The following is a 23,232-nucleotide window of genomic DNA, read 5'->3' as shown; positions in this document are numbered from 1 at the left end:
TTTGATGTCGTCTCCACTTCTTGATCCAGCAAGCAAGGGGAGAGGTGGATGAGATCCCAGCAGGATGACGGTGCGGTGGTGGTAGTGTACGGACAGGGCTTCGCTTGTGCGCGAGAGAGGAAACTGGGAGAAGAGGGGCAGCAGGGGAGAGGTGGCCGGCCGGGCTTGAGCAGCCCTCTCCTAAGCCTCCTCCTCTCTTTATATAGGGCAAGGGAGGTGGGCTGCCATGGCTTGCCCCCTCCTCCAAGAAGGGGAGTGGCTGGCTGCAAGGGGAGGAGGAAACCCCTCTTTTGCTTGCCCAAGGGGCTGGCCATGGGGGCCCCACTGGTGGACCCCCGAAACCTTCTAGAATATTGCTGATACGATACAAGAAAATATTCCGAACTTTTCCGGAACCCTCAAACAACTTTCCCATATATAATTCATTATCTTCGGACCATTCCGAAGCTCCTCGTGTGTGACCCTGCGGGATTCGAGAACATGTGAACATGTGGACATGACCGAGACAAAGTGGAGCACGTTCAGTCACCTGGGTTACTACAACCACTTCCTGTTGCTGATTTTGCTTGGTCTCACATCGGTATGGATTTCATGGAAGGACTTCCTATGTCAGAAAACAAGAATCTCATCCTGGTGGTTGTTGACCGTTTTACTAAATATTCCCATTTCATTTCTATGAAACATCCCATTACAGTCAAGCAGGTTGCCAAAGCATTCACTGACAATGTCTTCAAGCTTCATGGCCTCCCTTCTGTTATTGTGACTGACAGAGATAGGATTTTTACGAGCCATCTCGCAAGATATGTTCAAAGCCTTGGGAGTTAAATTGCATTCCAGCACTTCCTATCATCCACAAAATGATGGGCAGACTAAGAGGGTGAATCAATGCCTGGAAACCTATCTGAGATGCATGGCATTTAACCAGCCTAAGGAGTGGCATGCCTAGTTACCCTTTTGAATGGTGGTATAATACCAGTTTTCATACATCTTTGAATATGACACCATTTCAAGCAGTTTATGGATTCCCTCCCCCAATGGTCGCTGAGAGATACCTTCCTATTGAGGACACAGATCTGGCTTCTATTACTGCAGAGAATCGAGCCATTACTGCTCAAGTGATCAAGGATAATCTCCTGAAGGCTCAAGCTCGCATGAAGTTATATGCTGATCAACATCGTAGTGAAAGAACTCTGGAAGTTGGGGACATGGTCTACTTGAAGCTCCAACCATATCGGCATACTTCTCTCAGCATTCACCACCATCTTAAGCTCCATTCAAGATATTATGGCCCTTTTCGTGTGTTAGAGAAGATTGGTAATACTGCCTATAAGCTGTTACTGCCTGAAGGTTGTCAGCTCCATCCAAGATTTCACATCAGTCAACTCAAGAAGCACCTGGGGCCTAATGCTGTACCAACTCCACATCTTCCTTTGATTGATTCTGATGGCAGTATCCACATTGCCCCTGAAGCCATTCTGGAGCGCAAGCTTATACCGCGGCAGCAGGGTGCTATCAGTATTCCAGTTGTTCAGTGGCTTATCAAGTGGCAAAATATGCCAACTGAGGCAGAAACTTGGGAGGATTCATCGTTCATCCAGAAGATATTCCCAGATTTTCAGCCATGAGGACAAGTCTGGTCTCTTCAGGGGGGAATTGTCAGGAACTGAAGTTCAGTGTCTAAAACTTCAGAACATTCAGTTAACTGTGTTAAGTCGGGCTCGTACCGCTTCGCTCGTCATCTTCATCGCGAGCCGTCCATCGCCCATCGTACGGAGGAGATTCAAAGTTACCGAACGACGACGAACCAACCGCGTCACGACCTCTGCCTCTTCTTCCTCTACCTGCAGACGCAAGGAATTGGACCATGTTCGACTAAGGCGAGCGCTAGCTCCTCTTCTTCCTCTACGGCCGCCGGCGCTTCCCCGCCAAATTCCCGCGATCTGAGGCTTCCTCGACTCCGATCGTGTAGTCCTTCCTCATCTATGTGACCTCCTCTTTCTCCTGCATCTTTCCCCGTCCGTTTTGGTGCTCTGTAGTGCTCTAGCCACGTACGCGTGCTCCGGCTTGAAGCCGGCGAGCTGCTGTTCGTCGTCGCGCCGCTGCACCCATAAGGAACCTGCGAGGGCCTTCGTGCCATCTATATTTTCTCCGCGTTCCGCTGCTTTTCCCCCGCTTAGCCGCCTCTGTTGGTCACCGGCGCCGCTGAAGATGGCCGTGCTGTCGGGCGTTCTTAAGGCTCCGCCCTTTGTCTTGTTAATTACGCGCCCACCCTACAGTTAGCAAGGTCTATTCGCTGTCCCAACTGGCTTCCTCCCTCGTCCGTTCTCAAATCTGGCGACCTTAGTTCGACCCCCATCTCAAGCCAAAACTCAACTTTTTCCTCTTGGCCGAAACTGACATGTAGGACCACTTGGTCAGTGACAACGGGCAGCCAGCTCGGCGAACCCCGCCTCGTCAGCCTCCCGGGCCCGCTGTCAGCCGCAAGGGTTATCTGCGCCCGAGTGGATTTGAAGTTGTGTCTTTTGTTTTTCCAAATAAATTGCAGAATATACCTTGATCTTGTTTAAATCACATCTTTTGCATACCTTGTCCAAATCATGCAAAATTTATATGTAAATTGATCAGTAAAAATATGAGGAATCTGTTCATGCCATCTGTTTTGCATTTTGAGCATGATAAATTCAAATCTGTTAAATATTGGTTTAAATCCATTTGAAACTTGTTTAATTCATAGTAATTGCTTCCTAATTCCAAAATTGGCAAATCTTATATGCATTTTGATCAGAAAGATTCAATTAACCTGTTCATGAAATTCTCATTCATGATTGAACAACTTGAACCTGTTGTTTCGAATAAAACATCTAATAAATGCATATGAAATTGGAATTCCATTGCTTTAGGAATTCCAATCCATTTAATGTGATTAGTGTATCAACCACTTACCGTTAATATGTCATGCATCATCCCTATGTCATGCATCATCCTTTGTTTGCGCATATCAATTACCATGTGTATCTTGTATGCTTATATTTTCCTTCTATGTGGTGTACGTCGACGACTACGCTTGTGTTCTTCCAGGATTCTTGCTCAATTCCGGGCAATTGAGTACTCCAGGCAAGCAGCCTTCCTTGACCATGTTGATTATACCTATTGCCCCTCCCTTAATCTTGCATTAAGTTACGATCTCAGTTTTGTCACGATGCCTATAGGATTGCATAGCTTATTTGTCAGCTCTACTTATTGCCATATATTTTGTTACTTGTCCTAATACCATGTCACATGTTTGTTGTTGTCCTACTTGCTTGGTCATTAGATGTCATGCTTAGATTGCGAGTCTAGTGTCCTTACTTTGGGGTTCCACAATTGTTACATCCACGTGCTACTTTATGTTTTAATTACAATCTTAAAACTGTGGTATGATATTAAACTGTAACAAGGCAACGATGGGAGGACGTGCCTTTTTGGCATCGGTGATTTGTTCCATTTGGGCTGGACTAAGGACTGAGTTCTCGTTTTCGCTGATCCAAGAAAAATCGCGCTAACCGCTCGTGGGAGAATATATGGGCTCCCCCTCGATTTAGTACCCGATTCATCGCTCTTCTAGGGGCCACATAGTCCGGGCTTTCCATTTGGCCTTTGCATACACACAGAGTTTGGTGACTTTTGCATTCATATAGGATTGCGGCATAGTTGGGGTGGTCATTCTGCGCGGCCCTGAACTACCACCAGCTGTCCACGCAACTGAGTTCGTGCGACGCTTAGGCCGGGCTCTCGTTTCAGGTTAGACTCAGTTGGGTGGTCCCCTGGATTATTTGTGGAGCTGGGAAACGTCGTGTCACTCAATCCTGCCGGCACATGCTTTTGCGTGTGTTCCATCTAGTGGCATCAAGGGTTGGACGAACGTGTACGGGTAAATTGGTGCACCCTGCAGGGATAAATCTTTCTGAAAGCCGTGTCCACGGTTATGGACAACTTGGAGGTCATTACTTGATCAAAGAGAACTTTCACCAACTTAATCTTATCAATTTGACTAGTAATTAGTGATTAATCATGGATATGCTTAAAACTGCTTAAAGGAGTTCCTTTGGATTGCTTCCTCACAGGTGTCGAGGGGGTGATAAAGAGGGTTGTGTTGTTTGATGTGAAGTAAATATGTTAATCACTTTACCTGGTAGACGCTTCTCATCCTCTCATTAGACGCTGTTATTAGAGTGTCTCTCCAGATATTGTTACTTCTGCATAACCCCACCATATCCCTCCTTTGAGACATGTTTACATATTATTAAATATGTTATAAAGCTTGAACCGACAAAGTTGACCATATTTTGACTTTCTAAATCACAAGCCGTACGGAAAATCGGAGACCACAGTTGGTGTCGTATCAGTGGTCCGTGGGGTCCCACTGATACGGGACGCGTGGGTCGCCAGTGACAAAGCCCTGCCAGGTTGGCCTCCCGGGAACGATTGGCCCGGGAAGCTCCCCCCCAAGGAGACGGTTGTTGGTGAGGACAAAGCGAAGGACCGGAGCAGGAGAAGCGCCCACTTTGGCGGGTACCCGGGGACTCTGGTCCTGGAAAGTGGAAGGAACGCCTCCCCGGCAACTGGCCGGGTGCGCTAGCCGGGAAGGGGCTCCCCAACAGCCCGCGCTCGGCCATGCAGGCAGGGCCCAGTGAACAGTGCAGACAGGACGAGACAGCGGACGCAGTGCATTTAACTTCACCGACAGGAGTCACATCGGCAAGGCTAATCTTGCTCAGCATGGCTAGGGCGTCTACCCTATACCACATTTTTTCTAACATGTATAGTGGCCTGGGCGCTGCATGGTGCCCAGCGTGGATCAACAGTAGTGTAATTTTTGTGGTGGTGACATGCGTGTAGGAGACGTGTCGTGCTGCATGCATCGGCACCTGTGGTATCCCCTTGTCTATAAAAGAAGGACCAATGCCACCGGTCAAAGGGTTCGGTTCTGTTCTAGTCCCAGTTGGAGTCATAGTCAGTAGTAGCAAGGAGCGTCGCTCCTATAGGCACCAAACTCTCCGAAGAGAGCAACCAGCTCCCCGGGAACCCCTCGGGGCACCCTGTAAGACACACACATATTCGTGAATACAACTCTAAGCAAGACGTAGGGTGTTACACCTCCGGGTGGCCCGAACCTGGGTAAATTCACGCGTCGACACTTTGTGTCTTTCGTCACGCCGGCGATCGCCGGAGCAATCGCCTCGCCCTCCACCGAACCAAAAAGGGGGTGCTCGGCATCCCCGGTGCCGGAGACCCGTGCTCCGACATCTGGCGTGCTAGGTAGGGGGGCGTGCAAAGAACTTTGGGTGACCGCCAGTGTCATCGTCTTCACCACCGGCTTCTTCATTGGCGACAACTTGCACGACTAGCTCGCCATGCCGCCCAAGAAGGCAGACGAGCCACGGGTCGACTTGTGCGACACCCTCGCCATGCGCTCTCGATCCCAGGACGCCGCACGTGCGTCGCAAGGTCAAGGGGGCCAGGGGTCCCCTCCACGGCAGCAACAACAACCGCAACTGCCACACCACCTCCTCGGCCGTCGACGGACAACCGACCGAGGGGGCCCGCTACACCTAGCACCGGAGCTAGCTGTGCGAGCGACCTCAACGTTGCACGCGCCAGCCAGTGAGCCCACTCGCGGGCTGAGGACGTGCAGCGACAGCTGCACCACGACCACAGCGCGTCGCGTGTGACGCCAACGGAGTCTCGGCCCTCGCATCCGAGGGCACCGGGCGACCAGTCGGAGGGCAGCTGGTCGGAGAACCGACGGCCTCCCGCCCCTACCCTGGCGGAAGCCATCATTGCCGCGCATGACATGGTGCGCTACGAGCCACGGCAAGGCACGCCAGGGCATGACGGGTGGAGGCGGGGCTGGACGCGCTCCTCGCACTCGCTGCCCAACAGCCGCAAGGTGAGGGCGGCCCGGCCGGTTCGAGACGGGGACAGAACCCGGGACGCGGAGATGCGCCCCGCGTCTCGGTGCATGGAGAGCACCCTCCACCATCATGAGGGCAAGGAGATGAGGATCCCGAGGGCTACTCGGACTCGTCCCCAACAGTCATGCCAGGTGACGCGCGGGGCGTGCTAAACGCTCGCCAACAGGAAGATCTCCGTTAGCGCTTGCAGCGCCGGTGCCGGCGCGAGGTGGAGCGCCAGCGTCCAGAGGAGCAGGAAGACGCTCCCATGGGCACCGATGACGGCTGCGCCGCGTTCACTCGCGAGCTGCGCCGGGTGACATGGCCCCGCAAGTTCCGAGCGCCAACGCTCGGGACGTACGACGGGACCGTGAATCCCAAGGACTTCCTCCTGACCTACACGTTGGGCATGCACACTATCGGTGCCGACGACAAGGTCAGGGCCAACTGGTTCCTGATGGTCCTGAAAGGATCAGCGAGGACTTGGTTGCTCAACCTGCCCGCCGGGTCCATTGCCTCCTGGGCTGACCTGCGCGAGCAGTTTGTGAACGCGTTCCAGGCCGGAACCATGGTGGAACTGCATACGGTGGTGCAGAAACCGGGGGAGACGTTGCGGGACTTCACTAACCTCTCCTACTCCATCCCAGAGGCGGAAGCGGCCGCCCTCATCAACACTTACACCATCAACGTCCGTGGCTTGAAGATGCGTGAGAAGTTGAACACGCACCGGATCCGAACCACAAGTGATCTGTACGCTCTCGCACACAAGTGCACGATGGCCGAGGAAGGGCGCTTAGCGCCTGAGCTTGCTGCCAAGGCGGCGGCAAACCCACCCGAGGGCTCCGAGAAGAAGGGCTCCCGGAAACGCGGCGGGAAGCAAGTGCTTGCCGCGGAACCGGGGGCTCCCCAGAGGCCCACCAAGAAGGCGGCGTCGGCGGGAGCATCGGGCAGCAAGTCAGCGGCGGCCGCGCACTGCCCCATCCACACCAACGGCACCCACGATGCGCAGGACTGCCACACTCTCCTGACCATCAAGGAGAAGCGCGAGTAGCGCCCCGAGGAGCGCCACGCTGCCGGGGCTTGCTTCAACTGCGGGGATATCGGGCACCTCTCCCGAGATTGCCCGAATAACCCCCGCAACGGAGCGGGCCGGTGTGCAGCCGGCGGGGACAAGGGAGAACCCGCGAGGGGTCGCGATCAAGCCCGCGGCGGCAAGGACCGGCCTCCCCGGGGACGCGACAAAACTCGTGCCGAGCAGCGAGAGGACGACTGTAGTGACGACGCCGACGAGCACGGCTTCAAGGAGCCCCGCGACGTCGCCTGCATCCACGGGGGAGCGTACGCTCTCACGTCTCATGCTGCCGTGAAGCGGCTTACGCATGAGGTCTGCGCTCTCCTCCCTAGCGTGGAGATGCAGCAGCCGTTGAGGTGGTCGCACGTGCCGATCACCTTCAACTCGGACGATCACCCGATTCGTCCCTTGGGATCAGGGGTTGGATTGCCGCACAGAAGAAGGCAAGAGGCTCTCCGGTCCGGACACCGGGGGCAGCTCCAGCTCCAGCCCGCGCATTAGCAAGGGCGCGAAGCTGAAGGAGGAGGGCACCAAGGTCAAGAAGGTGCCCCTGCATGCCGGCAACGAGGCACGCACCGTCTCCATCGATGCAAGCCTCGGCGACAAATAGGAAAGCGCCCTCATCTCCTTCCCCCGGGAGAACTCTGACGTGTTCGCTTGGGAGCCGTCAGACCTTCCCAGAGTTCGCAGGGAGGTGATCGAACATCGGCTGGCGGTGCGGCCAGACGCGCGGCCCGTCAAGCAGAAGGTTCACCGGCAAGCACAGGAATACAAGGACTTTATCCAACAAGAAGTGGAGAAGCTCAAGAACGCCGGGGCCATCAGGGAAGTGTTGTACCCTACTTGGTTAGCAAATCCTGTTGTAGTCCCTAAGGCTGGAAATAAATTGCGCATGTGTGTAGATTTAACTGATCTCCATCGTGCATGTCCTAAGGACCCCTTCCTTGTACCCCGAATCGATCAAATAGTAGATTCTGTAGCAGGCTGTGAGTCTTTGTGCTTTCTAGATGCCTTCTTCGGCTACCATCAGATTAAGATGGCAGTCGAAGATGAGGAGAAAACAGCGTTTATCACCCCGGTTGGCTGCCACATTTATACGTGCATGCCTTTCGGGCCTAAGAACGCAGGCTCGACATTTCAGCGTGCTTTACGCGAGTGTCCGGGACCCCAGCTAGGCTGGAATATCGAGGACTACATGGACGATATCGTCGTCAAGTCACGGCGTAGGGACTCGCTTGTTGGCGACCTGCAGGAGACGTTCGACAACCTCCACAGGATCAAGTTCAAGCTTAACCCCGATAAATGCATGTTTGGTGTGGACTCAGGGCACTTGCTGGGCTTCCTGGTGCCTCACCGGAGAATCGAAGCCAACCCATAGAAGATTGAGGCGATCGAGAAGATGGAGGCAACCCGCAAGGTTAGAGACGTTCAGCGCCTCAACGGGTGCGTTGCGGCGCTCGGGCTTTTCATCTCAAGGCTGGGCGAGTGAGCCCTGCCTTTCTTCAAGGTGATGAAGAAGAAGGGCCCAATAAATTGGACCCCCGAGGCAGAAGCGGCGTTCCAGGACTTGAAACAGTACCTGAAGTCACCGCCAGTCCTTGTCGCCCCCAAGCCGGGTGAGCCATTGCCGCTATACTTGGCAGCGACGGACCAGGTAGTGAGCTCTATGCTCGTTGCCGAGAGGGAAGAACAAGTCCCAGGGGCTGAGACAGGAGGGCCGGGGGCTCCCGATGAACCGGAGGAACCCCACGCTACCACCTCTGCCCCTGGACCCGAGGGACAGCCTACGCAGGCTACCCCCCGTAAGCGACTAGTGCAGCATCCCGTGCACTTCGTCAGCACGGTGCTGCGCGATGCCCGGGTACGGTACCCGCAGGTCCAGAAGCTTCTGCTTGGGATCCTGCTCGCTTCGCGGAAGCTGCGCCATTACTTTCAGGCGCACAGCATCACGGTGGTGTCAGGGTTCTGCCTAGAGCGGTCCCTCGTCAACAGTGAAGCCACCGGGAGGGTGGCCGAGTGGAGAATGAAGCTGGTGGAGTTTGGGCTACGTTTCGCAAATACCAAAAGCATCAAGAGCACCGCTCTCGCCGACTTCGTCACGGAGTGGACATCGACAAGCATAGGGGAAGAAGAGCCGGAAGCAAGCCTTTCTGGCATATTGGACGAAGGGTACAGGGTCATGTACTTCGACGGTGCCTTCTGCCTGCAGGGCGCCGGAGCCGGATTGGTGATCGAGTCGGCCACTAGAGATCAGCTCAAGTTCGTGATATAGCCCGACTTCGCCAACTCCACCAACAACACAGCAGAGTACGAGGGGCTGCTGGCCGGGCTATGCGCGGCGATCACACTCGACATCAAGCGCCTGGTTGTTCGCGGGGACTCCCAACTCGTGATCAACCAACAAGGACTACGACTGCCCCCAAATGGCCGCGTACATGGAGTAAGTGCAAAAACTGGAGTCTGAGTTCAAGGGACTTCGGTTTGAGCACGTGAAGCGCAAGGACAACTTTGTTGCAGATGAATTGTCCAAGTGGGCAGCGGAACGCAGCAAGGTGCATCCTTGGGTGTTCGTACGGAGGCAGTCAAAGCCCTCTGTCGATCCCAAGACGGTTGCCGGGGAAGCCCCTCCGACAACTCAAGGAGACCCCGCCGCTGCAGGGCACCATGCCACCAAGCTTGTGGCATGCGCGAGCCGGGAACCGCCACCCTGGGGGCGGATATCATTCGCTACCTCAGGAACGGGACCCTCCCGAAAGAAGACGTTGCCGCGGAGCGAGTAGCCTGGCAAGCCAAAATGTACGTTCTGGTGGACGGGGAACTCTACCGGACGCGTCCTAACGGAGTTATGCTCCTTTGCGTGCCCAAGGAAGAAGGGCGCACGTTGCTGGAGGATATACATCGAGGCATATGCTCGCACCATGTGACCATGTGGCCTCCAGGGCGTTAGCTAGGAAAGCATTCCGGCACGGCTTCTAACTGCCAACAACATTAGCCGACGCCGAACAATTAGTCAAGACCTATGAAGCGTGCCCGTTTCACGCCAAGAAGAGCAACCAGCCAGCGCAAGCCCTGCAAGTCATCCCGTCCTCGATCCCGTCCTCGTGGCCGTTCTCGGTCTGGGGGCTGGACATGGTCGGGAAGTTGCCAAGAGCAGTTGGCGGCTACGAGTACTTGCTTGTGGCCATCGACAAGTTCTCGAAGTGGATCGAGGTGGAGCCTGTCCGAGCCGTCACGGCGCAGGCGGCCATCAAGTTCTTCAAGGGCATTGTGTGCTGGTTTGGTGTGCCTAAGGGCATCATCACCGATAATGGCACACAATTCACTAGTGCGGTGTTCCAAGCTTACTACGAGGACATGGGCACTAAGATTCACTTTGCCTCCATTGCTCATCCGAGGAGCAACGGGCAAGTGGAGCGAGCCAATGCAGAGGTGCCGCGGGGGCTCAAGACGAAAACCTTTGACAAGCTCAAGGGCCACGGAAAACACTGAGTTGAAGAACTCTAACCTGTGCTATGGTCGTTACGGACCACACCAAGTCGGGCGACGGGTCAAACTCCGTTTGTCCTCGTCTACGGGACAGAAGTTGTGCCGCTCCTCGAGCTCAAGCATGGGTCACCTCGGGTACGCGCGTACGGCGAGAAGAGCCAACACGTGGAGAGGATTGATGACCTTACCTGCATCGAGGAGATTCGATGTCGGGCTGCTGTGCGAGCTGCAGGCTACCAGCAGGGACTCCGTCGTTATCACAATAGGAGAGTCCGGTCCCGGGGTCTCGAGGTTGGAGACCTCATCTTGCGCCTGATACAAGGAACGAAGGCCGGGAACAAGTTGACTCCAATCTAGGAAGGCCCTTTCCTGGTAATGCAGGTGACCAGACCGGGGGCGTCCGGCTGGAAACCGAAGAAGGTTTGCCGGTGCCAAATAGTTCTACATTGAGCACCTACGCAAGTTCTACCCGTGAAATGATGGTGCCTTACCCATGGGTGACGCTGTGGCAGCGTGCCTCTTTAAGCTAGTGTAGCCAGGCAAGGCCCGATTGTAATCCGCTAGCACGAAGTTGAATAAAGATAAGTGTTGTTTCAGTGATTATTGTGCTTTACTATTAATGTGTGCTTCTGTCTCCTGCTCTAGGTGTATAGAATTGCCTCCTCATCCTTGGCTGTGAGCAGGGGGCTCCCGGAACCCCGAAAACCAAGCTCGTTGCCGGGACGCCCCGGAACGAGGCCTAGCAGTTGTCGGACCCGTCCGCAACATGCTACGTGCCAGCAAGGCACCGTGGAAGTATGAGAATGCTCACTCCCAAGTCTGAGGTCGACTCTTCTGTGCCCGGGGGCTGGGAGGCAGGAGGTTATCTAGTTTGTGCTGTTTTTCGTGCATTTCGAATTTTTTTTGCTATGCACCTTGGGCACTGTAAGAATCTGACATGCAAGATAAAGATGGGGACGAAGGCACACTGTGATGCTCGTGGGGAGGTCACGGGTGTCGTCGTCTTGCGAGTAAGTTGTACGTATATGACAATTACTTCGAGGCTTGATGCAGCAAACTAAGACAGGGCCAGTGCCTCCACACGTCAACCGGTGGTCTCGTGCGTGTGGAGGCAAGGGCAGCGCTTTGGCTATTTAAAGACCGGAGCAAGCGCAACACCAGCAACGGGCAAGAAAGCAAGAGATGTCGCAGAGAGGCGATGGTGGTGCATCCCTCTGTGCTTGTCGCTGAGTGTGTTCCCATCATCGTGGCCCTGCCACATCTCTTGTGGAAGGACACTAGAAATGGCGATGCAAGAAGCGAGAGGCGTCGCGAAGACGCGATGGGGGCGCATGCCTCCGCGTGTGCCGCTTGAGGGTGCACTGCCAGCACGTCCTTGCCACGGCTCTCAACAAGATGCCCCAAGAGCAAAGAGAATGGAAAGCTAATTACTTTGTTTTGAGTCCTTGTTTCTTCCTTTAGTAACACTAGTTTGCCGAGGCAAGCTCAGTCCCCGTGTAGTCGGAGCCTAGGAAGGACGCTTGCGGGGGGAGAACGCCCCCCACACGTGTCTGTAACATCCCAATTTTCAAAACCCTTAATATGCATTGCATATTATGAGCATCATGTCACCCTTGCATTTAACCACACTTGAAAACCCTAAAATTTGACCAGAAAACCCTATTGCAAAAATGCTTTTATTTGAATTTGGGCTTTGATCTGGCTTTTGAGTATTTGCATTTTAACCCATGAGGGTATTGGTTTAAAAAGGGATTTAATGCATATATAAAGCTATCCCATAAGTTGGCTTTCGAAACTATTTTGAAAAATAATTTATTTTGATAGCCTAAGGGCCCTAAAAGCCATTTTATAGGTAAATGTATTTTTAAATATTTTATTTTGAGAAAATTATTGTTCCAAAAGTTAGATCATATGAAAATATGATTTTACAAATTTTGTTGCATTTTGTTTGGAGTGATTTGGAGCTTTGAATCGTTTTTGAGGCTGAAAACAGAAAATAGATAAAAGAAAAGGAAAAACCGGACCAAACAGGCCGAACCGGACCGAACCGGACCGGACCGACCGGCTCGGCCCGCCCGAGCCGCCCACGGCCACTGACCGGTGGGACCCACGCGTCATCTTCTTCCTCCCACTGCCTCCCGAGAAAACCGGCCACGCACAGTCCGAGTCGCCCACGCTTCCATCCCGATTCCTCCGCGCACGAGCCCCCAAATCCGAAACCCCACGCGTCATATCGAAGCCCCCAAACTCCTCTTCCACTTCCCCCAAACCGCACGTCCAATTTTGCACCGGTTAGGAGTTAATTTCTCACCGAAGTTCTTCACGGACGTCGCCGTTCTTCACGTTTCGCCGTCGTTCCGGTGAGCCTCCGCCCGCGCCGAACCCCTCCCCTTTCTCCTCTCTCCCACCGCGCGCGCCGTCTGGAGCTGCCGCCGCCCCCGCCTGCGCCGCCCCCGCGAGCGCGCGCCCGTGCACTCTGCCCCCGCCCGCGCGACCCCCTTGCGCCGCCCCCGTGAGCCGCCTCCGCACCGCTCCGCCGCGCCCGCGCACTGCCCCGCCCGCGAGCCGCCTCAGCCCCACTGCGCGCCGCCGCGCCCGCGGGCCGTCTGCCGCCCGCCGCCGCGTCGCCCGCGCCGCCGTCTGCTGCCCGCGCCGCCGCCGTCCCGCCACCCGCGCGCCGGCCAAGAAACCCTACAAGGTTTTAGCGTGCCAAGGAGAGGTAGCTTACAAGTTGGAGTTACCAGAAGTGTTGACAAGCGTCCACGATGTGTTCCACGTGTCGCAGTTGAAGAAATGTCACCCGGAAATGGCCGATACGCCACTAAGGGATACAGTTTCACTTGACGAAGTCGAAATTCAAAGCGACCTCACGTATGAAGAGAAACCAACCAGGATCTTGGAAATAGCCGAAAGACATACCCGTTCGAAGACCATCAAATTCTGCAAGATCCAATGGAATCACCACACATAAGAAGAAGCTACGTGGGAACGCGAATATGATCTTTGAGAAGACCACCCACACCTTTTTGCTAACCAACAGGAATCTCGAGGACGAGATTCATCTTAAGGGGGTTAGGTCTGTAACATCCCAATTTTCAAAACCCTTCATATGCATTGCATATCATGAGCATCATGTCACCCTTGCATTTAACCACATTTGAAAACCCTAAAATTTGCCCAGAAAACCCTTTTGCAAAAATGTTTTTATTTGAATTTGGGCTTTGATCTGGCTTTTGAGTATTTGCATTTTAACCCATGAGGAGATTGGTTTAAAAAGGGATTTAATGCATATATAAAGCTATCCCATAAGTTGGCTTTTGAAACTATTTTGAAAAATAATTTATTTTGATAGCCTAAGGGCCCTGAAAGCCATTTTATCGGCTAATGTATTTTTAAATATTTTATTTTGAGAAAATTCTTGTTCCAAAAGTTAGATCATATGAAAATATGATTTTACAAATTTTGTTGCATTTTGTTTGGAGTAATTTGCGGCTTCGAATCATCTTTGAGGTTCAACAACAGAAAATAGATAAAAGAAAAGGAAAAACCGGACCGAACAGGCCGAACCGGACCGACCGGCTCAGCCAGCCCAAGCCGCCCGCGGCCACTGACCGGTGGGACCCGCGCGTTATCTTCTTCCTCCAACTGCCTCCCGAGAAAACCGGCCATGCACTGTCCGAGTCGCCCACGTTTCCATCCCGATTCCTCCGCGCACGAGCCTCCGAATCCGAAACCCCACGCGTCATATCGAAGCCCCCGAACTCCTCTTCCACTTCCCCCAAACCCCACGTCCAATTTCGCACCGGTTAGGAGTTAATTTCTTGCCGAAGTTCTTCACGGACGTCGCCGTTCTTCGCGTTTCGCCGTCGTTCCGGTGAGCCTCCGCCCGCGCCGAACCCCTCCCCTTTCTCCTCTCTCCCGCGCGCACACGGTGACGCGTTCAGTTTCAAGTTTGGACGCCGTTCCGCGTCGCCGGTCGCCGCGCCGCCCGTCTTCCCCAGCGCCGGCCGCCGCTCGTATGCCGTCCGGAGACGCTGCCGCCCACGCCGCCCCCGCGAGCCCACGCCCGTGCCCTCCGCCCCCGCCTGCGCGACCCCCCTGCGCCGCACCCGCGCGCCGCCGCGCCGTCGCGCCCGTGGGCCGTCTGTCGCCCGCCGCCCCGCGCCGCCGTCTGGCCACCCGCGCGCCGGCCAAGAAACCCTAGAAACCGGCCAACCAGGTTCTGCCACGTGCCAGAGAAATTTTAGATTTATTTTCGGCCAAAATAGATAATGCACTTTTGCAGAAAAGACCCTACAAATTCAAAACATCATATCTTTCAAACCGTTTGTCCAAAAATTGTGTTCCGCACCTTTCTGGAATCGTCACAACTTGTAGAATATTTTGGTACTGTCTAATTTCAGTTTTGAACAACTTAGTCAGAAGCAATTTACAGAATAGTGGTTTATGGTTTAAATTTCAAATGAATTGTTTCAAAATAGTTTTGAGCAAGTTAGGATGCTATAAAATTATTAAAACTTGTTCTCTGTCCATTAGGACCACAAAAGAAATTATTTTGTGAATAATAATGGCATGCAAGTTTAAATCTTGCTCTATGTTGCAAAAACCACACAAAATTTTAATTTAAACCCTATCCTTGTTTCATGCATATTAATTACCTCTTTGTTAATGTGTAAGTTGCCCAAACCTTTTGAAAAACTTTTCAAAACATAAACAAAACTTGTTGCATTAAAAGTAACCAAGTGTGCATTAACATAGCATATGCATCATGGCATGATTTTTGCATTGAATGTTATGTTTATTGTGTGCGTGTTTCTTTTATTTTAGATTGTGTGGAGTGTAATCCTTGTTGTTGCGAAGAGTGCGAGAACTACCACAACCTTGGAGAAGGCAAGTTCACTTTGATCATTCTCCTAAATATTTTTATTATGCACTAGATGTTTTATTAGATGCATTAGGAATATTACTTGTACCTCTATGCTAGCTATAAATCCCAGGTAGTATAGTTTACCCTCGCCATTACCTTGCTACCAAAATTGCCATCGATTGTAGTTGAATGCTAGGCTATGGTAGTATCGTGGGGGAAATAACTACATTATGATATTGTTATGCCTTTGGCGATATGAAATGTTTTGTTAGATGTAAGGCAAAACAATTAATCCAATGAACTGTACCGGGTGGGCTGCTTTGAAGATTTTGAGAATTAGCGGCGTCAGGTCCATTTCTATGGGTCCCTCTGAGTCGAGTTCCTGTGGATTCAGGAATGGATCGTCCATGGACGTCTCTCCTGTGGATTCGGAGAGCGCCTATGTTGCAAATGTGGAATGCCACCTGCGGTAACCGAGACTGGACTAGTTTCCTATTTAGAAGCTTCCAGTACAACCACAATGCTATATGGGCTCTGGCGAGACAAGAGGAATTGTACTGAGGTAGCCGTGTAGGGGGAGCATGATTCTCTCATGGTTTAGAGAATTACCTCTGAAAATCTCGTAATCGATGCCGTTGCTACTCTACCCTGAGGACATCAAGGGATTAACACGTCGGTTTCTTGTGGGGAATGTGTACAAACTCTCGAGAGCGTCAAAACTAAGTACTTAGCCGTGTCCCCGGCAATGGACAATTTGAGCAACTAGATGTGGAGCTGTAAGGAAAGTCTCACTCATTCCAATTTCTTAAATAAAATGAATGGTTGAACAGGGTAGGAGCACTTGATGAATCCACTTCAATGTGTTCTAGGATAATAGGAGCATGGGTGTGTCTACCTCGTGTCCAATAGTGATAAAATTCTATGTGATTAAAAGATAGGATTCAATAACTAAGCTTTTATGCAAATAGCCTTGAACCCCACTTTGCCACATTATTCATATACTTGGTAGGCTCTGATATAACTCCTAGTGAATCTTGCCAATACATTCAATGTATTGACCCTAGTGGCTGCATCGTTTAATGATGCAGGAAGCTCCGACGACGAGTAAGATGTACGTTCTGCTTGTTTGGGTTACGGGCCTACATTCCAACACGCTCTCACCGTGGTGTTGATGTGCCCTTGTATCTTTCGTTTTCCGCTGCTAAACAGTTGTTTTATTTCTAGCTAACCCGTGAGGTTATGCGAGTTGTAAGTACCTTCTAAATTCTGGATGATTTCTTGTATTATTGAGACCTTTGTTCTATGATATTACATCTTGAAACTGTGTGTGCTAGTGAGTCGATCAAGGGACTAGCACTAAAGCACAGAGAGCGAACCCGTGTACGGGGGCGGTCGCTTCAGTGGCTCGTGGGTCCGTCCCGGAGGCGTGCGCGCTTTGGTAGTTAACCCGCAGGCGGAGTGAGTTGCCACTGCCGTTTGGCCCTAGGTTGGCACGGCGGGTCCGTCCCGGGTCCCTAGTCTGGCCAAGCACATAGTTGGTGAGTCCCCGGATACGCAAGGTTAAAACACGGGAAGGACAGAGCCCCTCTTGGCAAGCTAGTCTTAGATGTAAAAGCAAGTAAAATAGCATTGGATATAGTAAAGCTTCAGCAAACGAGTTCACAAATAGCATTCAGAATGACAAGAAAAGGCTAACACAAAGAAGTTCTAAGGCGCCTTGTGCCACTTGCAGGAAAATAAAAACAAAAAACGAGCAGATAATTATGCAGGAGGTGCTCCCGGGTGGCTGCGTCGGCGTCAGGTGCATCCTCGACGCCGGGGGCTTCTCTGGCGGTCTCCTCGTCAACAGCTTCGGCTTCGTCAACCTTGCCAGGCATCCGCGCCACCATCTTGTTCACCACGCCCTGCACCGCTTCCCGGTGGGTCTTTGCCTCTTCCTCGTCTGACCAGGCGTCGAAGACCAACTCGAACGGGAAGTCGGGATGTGCGGAGTGGACCCGGGTAAGGTTCCTCCCGGCGACCTGCTCAACTGCGAGGCCGACCTGCCGGTCCCCGAAAGCCGTGACGCAGTTCTGCAGGCCGTTCCACTGGCCAACGAAGTCTGTGAAGAAGGAGGTGAAGCTGCCCATGTTCGTCCCGTCGAAGGAGGTCACCGGGACGTCGAACCCTTGTAGCGCGTCCACCGCCGAGTCCGCTAGCTTTTTAAGCCTGGCTACCTCCCTCGTCCTGCAGGCCCGTAGCTAGGTGCACGTGCCCCGAGCCTCCTGGGCCTGCCGCTTGTGCTCGCGGCACTCGGACTTCAGCCTGCCGATCTCGGACGCCTTCTTGGTGTTGTCCTCGTCGACGAGCCTGGTCCTGCAGCTCCTTCTCCCGGCGCGCCGAGGCTTCAGCTGCTGTTGCAGCCGCCGTCTCCAGCTCCCTACCTCACGGCGGAGGTGCTGGATCTCTAGGGAGTAGTTGGACAGTAAGTCCGTCTTCTCTTGGAGACTCCCCTGGAACGAGTCCAGAGCCGCCTGGTGCTCCTCCTCACTCTTGGCGTGCGTGGCCTTCACCAGCTCGAGCTCCCGCTGTTGCTCTTGCTGGAGGTCCCATAGTTGCCAGAGGACTTTAGCCTCCGGCACCCCATGCACGGCGGTCACCGCCCTAGCCTGCTGCGCCTGCTTGAGCTCCCCCCGGATCCGTTGCTGCTCAGTGCGCTGCTCCTCCGCCTCCCGTCGCGCTGCGCCCCGTTCCGCCACCACGCGGGCATGGTGCAGCTGCGCCTCGTTGAAGAAATCGACGAACATCCGCTGCTGCTGTTGGATGTTGTCGATCACTTGGTGCCCTTGCTAGAACATGCTGGGGTAGAAAGTAATCCGACCCCATGACCGCCCGGCGAGCTCTCCTTCTCCTAGGCTGAAGGTGGCTCCCGCAGAGGAGGAGGACCCTGCCGCAACTGTCTGTGATCCCGAGGGTGCGTCAGGATTCGACGACGACGTGCCTCCAGCTGGGCCGAGCCCCGTCGCTCCTTGCCCGTCCAGAGGAGCGGGCTGGGGGCTCAGGGGCTTCTCTAGGGTGCCGCTACTTGCTTCGGCTGGCGGAGGCTGCCGCATGTCAGTTGACGTAGGTGGTGACGTCTGCGTGGCGTCGCCTGCGACAGCAGTCATGGCTCCGGCAGGCGCCGGGGCAGATTGTTGAAGGGCTCCGGCGGAGGCAACGTCCATCGGAGCATCGTCCTCGACCTCGCCGGTGAGGTCGATTACCCGCACCTCAGAGGGCGCAGGCGCAGTCGGAGCATCCCGGCAACGGCACGAAGAGCACCTGCGTCAGTCTAGGAGATGGCGCGGGTAAGTGAAAGAAATCTTGGAGTTTGCACATACCTACCGCCGGGCCGGTGCCCTGCGAGCTCGAATCGAGGACCTTTGTGTCCCCAGTTGCAGCTGTCGCCGCAGTTACTGCCGCATCAGCGGCGTCCTGGTCACCGCCGCCCGACGCCGGGCGGGGCTTCTTGGTCGGGGCTGCCGGCGAAGTGCTAGCCTGCCCCCTCTTCCTCGAAGACCTGGGAAGTGTAAAAGTAATCTAACAAAATATGTAAAATTCGTAAAACCCAGTGTTTAGAACAACGCCAAACTCCAGGATGCTCCTCGCCGGGGGGCCGCTACGTGCGGGGGGGACTGGCGTGAGGCTCTTGAGGCTGCCACCGGAGGCCCTAGTCCCCGCACCGGCGTGAGGCTCCTGAGGCTACGGGCTGGCCTCCTACCTGCTCGCCCGCTCCGCCGCAGATCGCCTCACCAGGGGGATGTCGTCTTTCTCGTCGTCCTCCTCCGGCACGACCCCGCTAACTTCCGGGGGAGCGCCCGTCGTCGTCGTCATCGGAGTCTCCTCTGATGCCCAGCGAGGAGTCGTCGGCATCCGAGTCCTCTGGCCTGGCGGAGCCCAGGTCTTGGTCCCCCTTCCCCGAATCGGCAGCCAGCTCCTTGCCCTTGGGGGGCCTGGGCTGCGGGGGGGGGGGGGGTGGGTGGGGTGGGGGGAGGGCTGCGACGAGGGGTCCTCCACGATCCCCCACTCATCGCAGAGTGGGAGATCCCGGGTTCAAGATCCCGGCGTGGAGCGGGTGCGCTCCGAGCGGCGGCAACCGGAAGGCTTCGTCCTCGCCGGTGATGCCCTTCACCCAGAACTGCACCTCTTCCGGCAAGAGCTCTATGCACTGCAGCCGGGTTCGGTCGCCCGGACCTGTGTACATCCATGCCGGATGTGAGCACTACTGCAGGGGAGCCAAACGCCTCCCGATGAAGTGGCGCGCCACATCCATGTCCGTCAGCCCAGCCTCGCAGAGCGCCCTGATCTTGGTGCAGATTGGGGCCAGCTCCTCGTCCTTGTGGTCGCGGAGCGACCAGTCGTCAGAGCCCTTTGGGGGCCCAAGGGGCTCCTCGTGGAACTCCTGGAGCTTGTCGGTGCGCACCCAGCTCCAGTCGTGGCTCCACTTGTGCTCGATCTTCTTCTTCCCCAGCCGGATGAACTCCGACTTGAGCCTGTCGCGGAACCGGAACACTACGCCCGAGGACAGGGGAGTCTTTGCCTCCGTCCTCGGGTAGTAGTAGTGGCGAAACAGAGCCACCGATGGCATCACGCCCACGAATGCTTCACAAAGATGTTGGAAGACTGCCAATGTGAAGAACGACGTAGGGTGAATTTGAGCCATGATGAGGCCGTAGGTCTCCATGATGGCAGAGGGGAAAAAAGAGTGCGGCTGCACGAGCCCGGCTAGGATGAATCTCCCGAAGATCCGGAAGTACTGTGGGTCGCGCTCCGCGCCGACGAGGAGAACCCGCGTTGGCCCGTACTCGTTGTGCTTGGTGGCAAGCGCCAAGACCACCTTGTCCACCCCCTCGCCGTTGTACCCGGGGGGGGGGGGGGCAGAAGGCGAACTTGGCCCGCATTTCTTCATCCTTCCGAGCTCGGTCCGATAGCTCCTTCTTGCTAGCCTTCTCGCACTTCTCTCCTTTGCTGGTGCTCCCCTTGGGTTGGTTCTGGCCCTTGGAAGACAACGGCGGGAGTGGGGGAGTGATTTGGCTGGGGTTGGGGCGCGAGGAGCTTGGGGGGCGGCAAAAGTAGGAAGCAATGGGGAGGGCCCACCGCTAGCCTCGGGTATTTATCGAGGTTGGCGGGCTGCAACGGACACCCCCACGATCGACAATAAAGTGCCCTAAAGAATCGCGAATTAAGATGGGGGTGCGTGACATGATTATGGGGGATAAGGCACGAAATCGTGCGCCTGACAGTTTCGTTCGGAAGAGTGGAACTATGAATACGGCCCACAAGGCCGGGTGTCGGGGTACTCCCCTCGGGACCCACACGTTGGATAGGGCGTAGCCCAACAACAGACCAAGGATAGCACTCACCGGGGCCTTAAGGCTGCCGGCCCACGCCCGGGGGCTACTGTCGTACCAGGGGCCCGCGGGGTCCCACTGATACGGGACGCGTGGGTCGCTAGTGACAAAGCCCCGCCAGGTTGGCCTCCCGGGAATGATAGGCCCAGGAAGCTCCCCCCCAAGGAGACGGTCGTTGGTGAGGACAAAGCCAAGGACCGGAGCAGGAGAAGCGCCCGCTTCGGCGGGTACCCGGGGACTCTGGTCGCGGGAAGTGGAAGGAACGCCTCCCCGACAACTGGCCGGGTGTGCTAGCCGGGAAGGGGCTCCCTAGCGGCCCGCGCTCAGGCATGCAGGCGGGGCCCGCTGAACAGTGAAGAAAGGACGAGACAACGGACGCAGTGCATTTAGCTGGAGCAACCTTGATTTTCAACCTTTAAGTGAATTTTGGAATTAAAGAAAAAATACAAAAAAAAAAAGAAAACCAGCGTGCGGTGTGGAACCTGAGTTAGAGAAGGATTGGGGACCCTTGATTTAATCCCCTATTTTACTGCCCAAGGCCGAGCATTTCTTTTCCCCAACCCAGCCGCCAGCGCCTAGGGTTAGTTTGCCGCCGCCACCGCCATGAGCTCACCTCTGCTGCTGTCTTGTGACTGCCCTGCTGCTGGAGTCGCCGTGGTCGCAGTCCTCACTGCTTGCCATCGTCTACATCGGGAACTGCTGCCAGGTACGAGCTGTGCTGGTTCCTTGCCACCGAATTAATCTACATGACGAGCCTCTTGTGAAATTGTGTGCCAACGTTGATTGGTTAACTGAATTGCCATTTGATTTCTTTGGGATTTGTGCTATCGGAAGGTTTTGTTTTAAGCCAGGGCGGTGAGTAAGTTACAGGTAACTATTCCGGTGCGGTCGGTGAGTTAAGTTATATGTAACTATTTCGGTGAGCTTGAGCTAGGTCGGTGAGTAATTCACGTGTTTAACTATTTCGGTGCGGACGGTGAGAAAGTTAACTGTGAATATTCCAGAATGCTCCAACCAAAAAGTCCAAAGATTATAAAAGAGTTGTATAGTTTTTATTTGGAGTGTGCTTTCATGTAACGTATGCTGTTATTATGGCTCCATATTGTCCTTTGCTGAGTAACGATTACTCACTCTTGCTCTCTTGTTGTTTTATTTGGTTTTCCAGGTACTCTGAATAATGGCATGCATGGGCGGGAGTAGCATCACTAAATCTGGATGGCACACAACACACGTTATCCATCAGAGTCATAGTTTCAATATTAATGCTAGATAAAGTCAATGTTGAGAACCCCTTTCTTATACCTTTGTTGGTTGGAGACGTTAGTTGTTGGAGACTTCCTATTTAGTTTCCTTGGAGTTAACTTAATTATTATGAACGGTGTGCATGACTTTTTAGTTGCTGGATATATTTGAGAGATATTATAAATTGCCTGTCGTGGATGTCCTTATAAACAAAGGAGACTCTGCCAAAAATTCCAGTTTTTCCTAGGAGTTAGCTTTATTTGCATAGTGTAGTAATATTCCGGATAGGGTCGATGTCCAGGGTGTTACAGTTGGTATCACATCCTAGGCTTTAGATTCTTGAGTAGGTTACTTGGAAAAAAAATTGAACTAGGATTTAACAACTTAAAAGTTTGACACACCGGTGCACAATAGGATGAGTTATTGGATTATGCATTCCATTTTTATTACCATCCTCATTTTTCATGTTTATGCAGTTTCTTGATTAAACTTGTTCTTGATTTTGTGGTTTTGCTCAGAGCGATGCCACCGAGGCGTCGTGGTCGTGGTGGAGGTCGTGGAAACAATGGGGGCGGCGGTAGCCATGCGAATCAGCCTACTGGTAGAAGTCACGGAGATGCAGAAGCATCTGTGAGCCAATCTAGTGATCATGATGCCCCTGCTCCAAATATGACACTCAGCAAGTGGTTGGCCATGCGCTTGGACACTTCGGGTGGAACAGGGACACCCATGGAGGCATCAAGTTGGTTGCGCACAATGGAGAAGTACATGGGTGCCTCAGTGATGACCCCACAGGAAAGCGTTGTCTTTGTAACTTTTTAGCTAAAGGGTTTGGCGGATGATTGGTGGGAAGGGGTCCATGCAGCTTGGACTCCAGCCCATGGAGCACCGACTTGGGATGTTTTTGTTGAGCAATTCACTGCTAAGTACTACCCTAGTTCTTTCACTGAGAAGATGGAGGTTGCCCTCAGGAACATCCAACAAGGGAACCTGATATGGACATGCTAACCATGGATACGACCTTTGGTACCCTCAATTCTATAATATTTGACAAGATTTATAATCAGGTGAATTCAAGTAGTAATTGTTTTCATTGTCATATTTATGAAGAGGCGGAGCTACTACTATCTTGTCTCATTTTATTACGTAGGCATCTTGTCGAGCTTTTCATGTCCAAGGTCAAGATGAGATACGATGGAAGCGAACGGGAGGGCCAACAAGAATCAAGCATTCATCCAGCTGAGAGGGAAGGATTTCAAGTGT

The sequence above is a fragment of the Brachypodium distachyon genome, chromosome 1 (assembly GCF_000005505.3).
Source record: "Brachypodium distachyon strain Bd21 chromosome 1, Brachypodium_distachyon_v3.0, whole genome shotgun sequence".
In the NCBI taxonomy this organism is placed as follows: Eukaryota; Viridiplantae; Streptophyta; class Magnoliopsida; order Poales; family Poaceae; genus Brachypodium; species Brachypodium distachyon.
Note: the sequence above shows the minus strand (reverse complement) of the source record.